At 42.6% G+C, this 3,961-nt stretch overlaps 1 pseudogene; it reads left to right on the top strand.

Moving 5' to 3' along the window:
• The first annotated feature begins 1,799 nt into the window (after nt 1-1,799).
• Nucleotides 1,800-3,241, top strand: LOC142433629 (ATP-dependent 6-phosphofructokinase, muscle type pseudogene; annotated as a pseudogene).
• The last annotated feature ends 720 nt before the right edge of the window (nt 3,242-3,961 follow it).

The raw sequence follows: 3,961 nt of genomic DNA, 5'->3' as shown, positions 1-3,961 counted from the left end.
TCCGGTAAAAATCTGCTTTTCTTCTACTCCAAGTTATGTTTACCTGCCACCCCCACTCCCCAGGCTGTAAACTCAAGGCAGCTAACCATGGAGAGCTCTGGAGTGGGGTTCTTCTCGTTTCTAGAATTATGTCCCCTTTAGGGCATCAGCCTGGAGAAATCGCTACTCCTGGTGGAAGGGGGCGAGGAGTTTTTCAGTTGGAGCCCACCAGCCAAGCTCTCCAAACCTAGAGAGATTTAGAGCGCTCTTGGTTCGCTTTGTGAGTGGAAATCACATGTGAAAAGGGGTTCAGGAGAAACCCTAGTACCCTAATTCTAATTTCACGACTCCACCTCCAAGTTTCCTTCACCTAACCTCCAATTTTCTGGTCTGGCAACAGGAGCTCCAGACGGGTGAGTCCTTACTAGCCACCATTTTCCTCCACTCTCCCCGTAATGGTTTTTTAATTAAAACCTATTTTGTTTTATATTGATATAGTCACCCCAGCTCTCTTAGTTACTATTTTCAGTGAATATATGTTTTCTAATCTTTCACTTTCATTCTATCCACGTCTTTGTATCTAATGTATGCCTTTTGTTGACAGCATATGTGTCAACTTAGAGGATCCTTGACTGATTCTGGTTTGATAATTTTGAATCCGTTTGACTGATTTCTAGTTTGATAAGTATAATGCAATCATTCCACATGATGAGGTATATAATGGAATCATCTCCATGACAACATCGGCTATGTTGCTTTTATTTTCATTGTTAGGTGTCAAAATATCACTGAGTCCTGCACCATACTCACAATTTTCATTATATTTCAACCCATGGTTTAAAAAATCGTACCAATCCATCTTATTGAGGGCCTTCCTCTTTTTCAATGTCCCTCTACTTAATCAAGTTTGATGTCCTTTTCCATAGACCTGTCTCTTCCTGTATTGTTCAATATTTACCCATAAACTCTTTCAATATTGCAAATCAAGGCTTGAGTTCTTTCAGGGTAAGATATGCTAAAGTCTTCCGTTTTGGTTTTCTAAGTCTTTATACATTTCATTATAATTCTTTTTCAATCATTTTATTGGGGGCTTGTACAACTCATCACAATCCATACATACACCCATTGTGTCAAGCACATTTGTACATTTGTTGCCATCATCATTTTCAAAACATTTTCCTTATACTTGAGCCCTTGGGATCAGCTCTTCACTTTTTCCCTCCCTACCCTACCCTCTCTCCTTCATGAGCCCTTGATAATTTATAAATTACTATTATTTTTTTCATGTGTTACACTGACCAACGTCTCCATTCACCCAACATTATAATTCTCAATTTATCTTCTCAAGCTCTTCTTTTGTTTTCTGGTCAGCTCTTTTATTTAATATTTTCCTCCATATTTTCCTTAGGTATTTTATGACTAAGAGCATGTTTCAGAGTATTTTTTCTGACGACCACTCGATTTATAGTTCATACATTCCAAGTTCCAATTATTAAGTGATGTTTATAGGTGTTTCTTCTCATTTTGAGTCTTGTTCCATCAGCAGATGGAAGTCCTGAAGGCTTTGCTCCCATAGGCTTTAGTACTATGAAGGATTGTACTCTTAGTGGTAAAGCGGCTGGGATATGACTGACAACTGGATCACTTAATTGGGGCATGTCCAGTGAAGTGGGACACCATCAGTCTTTGACTGGCTCGTCGGCAGTTGAATGGGTGTGGAAGCAGTGATGGCACCACTAGAGGAGACTCAGAAAACCCCAGCCTGTGTGGTGAGTCTCTCCGGTAACGAGACTGTGCTTCTGCCCCTCATGGAGTGTGTCATGGTAACCAAGGATGTGACCAACACCATGGATGAGAGGAAATGTGATGAAGCTGAGAGGCTGGTTCTTCATTAACAATTGGGAGGTGTTACAAGTTTCTAGTTCAGTGGTTCTCAACCGTCCTATATTCACAACCCTTTAATACAGTTCTTCATGTTGTGGTGACTCCCAACCATAAAATTATTTTGGTTTCTACTTCATAACTGTAATTTTTTACTGTTACGAATTGGGAAACCCCTGTGAGAACTGCTGTTCTAGCTCACGACAGACCTCCAGTGTGTAAGGCATTTTCCCACATGGTGGCCATGATGGACGTGCCCTTCGCAACCCCCCTCCCACACACACACACTGCTGGCATGAATGCCGCTGTCTGCTCTGCTGTGAGAAGTGGTCTCACTCAGGGCAATTGTGTATTGGTCATGCATGATGGCTTCGAAGGTCTAGCCAGGGGTCAGAATTAGGAAGCTGGCTGGAGCTATTTCAGCAGATAGACTGGGCACGGTGGTCTCAAAGTTGGAACTAAAAGGGCTCTATCCAAAAAGAAATTTGAACAGATCAGTGAAAACATTGATAATTAAGTTTAACATTCAGGGCCTTGTCGTTATTATGGGGTTTTGAGGCCTACACAGGGGCCCTGGAGATGATAGAGGGCAGGAAGCAGACGATGAACCCTGTATCCCATTTGTGGTCATTCACACCCCAGTGCCCAACAACGTCCTTGGCTGAGACGTCAGCATCAGGGCTGACAGCACTCAATACAATTTGGACTACTCGTGATAGTTTCAAATAATCCGCTGCAGGCACCAAGCTGCGGGTCTTTAGCATCAAGACAATGAGTGGTTACTCCGGCTATTGTGGCCACATGGTGAAACTAGCAGCTGGATGATGCAGCCTAAGTCTTTGAGGATCCCTTCGCCCTCTGGGACTCACAGGCACATGTTGAGCATCTGGTGCAAAAGATGAAAACAACTGTGAAAGGGGGTCTGGTGACAAGAAATGAGAAGTTCAATGAGAACTATAACACTGATGTCATTTTCAACCTGAACTCCGAGGAGGGCAAGGGCATTTTCAAAAGCAGAAAGAACATGCTTGGCCACGTGCCGCAGGGTGAGAGCTTCACTCCATTTGACAAGAAATTGGCCACGTAGCCAAGGTTATGAACTAGATCCCTGGGAACATCAAGGAGAGTTATTAAAAAGGGTGGATCTTTGCCAACACTCCAGACACAGGTTGTGTTCTGAGAATTGTAAGAGGGCACTGGTCTTTCAACCAGTGAGCTGAAGGCCCAGGTGGATTTTGAGCATCGTATCCCCAAGGAACAGTGATGGCTGAGGATGAGGTCCATCCTGAAAACCTTAGCCAAGTATGAGATTGATGTGGACATTTCAGAGCACGCCCACCTAGAGCACAATAGGAAGCCCTCAGGGGAGGCTCCCATCTAAACCTCTATAAAGAGAATGGATTACACCAAAATGGGCAACTCCCCCCAAGGTAGATTCAAGTCTACATAGTCTCCGTGTTTTAGCTCATTTTTCCTTAGGTTCTCTTTCACTCTGTAACTGCAGCCATGGTCAGCTCTAGCCAGGGAGCAGGGGCAGGGAGCAGGGGACAGTGGAAGCTCCTCCTAAGTAGAATACCTCGTGTCTCCTGACCCAGCTTTGACTTTCACACAAGGCTGAGCTCTACTGTCCCTGCTCAATTTCAGTTGCTTGGTTGGAATTTTCCTATAAAATAAGTTTTATTTCTTTGTTTATTTGTGATAACAAAGAATCTTGTTTTGTCTATGACTTAGACTAGTGACAAGCTGTAACTACACTAACAACTGCCAACTGGTCACCGTGAAACAATAAATAAATAACAATAAATAAATAAATGCTTAGAGCTTAATTGTAGTGGTATTTACATGATTGAATATGTTTGTCAAAACTCCTCAAATCTATGATTTGGGCTACTAACCCAAGGTCAGTGGTTAGAAAGCAAGAGCTGCTCCCTAGGAGAAAGAGGAGGCAGTCTCAGAAATCCATAGGGGCAGTTCTACCCTGTTCTATAGATTGTTATAAGTAGGTATAGTGATTGTCACTCAAGAACAGTGAATGTCAGGGAGTTTTTTAGTATAATTTTTTAACTGATGCAAAATAAACCACAATAATTTATACGTAAAG

This window comes from Tenrec ecaudatus, chromosome X (assembly GCF_050624435.1).
Source record: "Tenrec ecaudatus isolate mTenEca1 chromosome X, mTenEca1.hap1, whole genome shotgun sequence".
Classification (NCBI taxonomy): Eukaryota; Metazoa; Chordata; class Mammalia; order Afrosoricida; family Tenrecidae; genus Tenrec; species Tenrec ecaudatus.
Note: the sequence above shows the minus strand (reverse complement) of the source record. Positions and strands in the feature narration are given on the sequence as shown.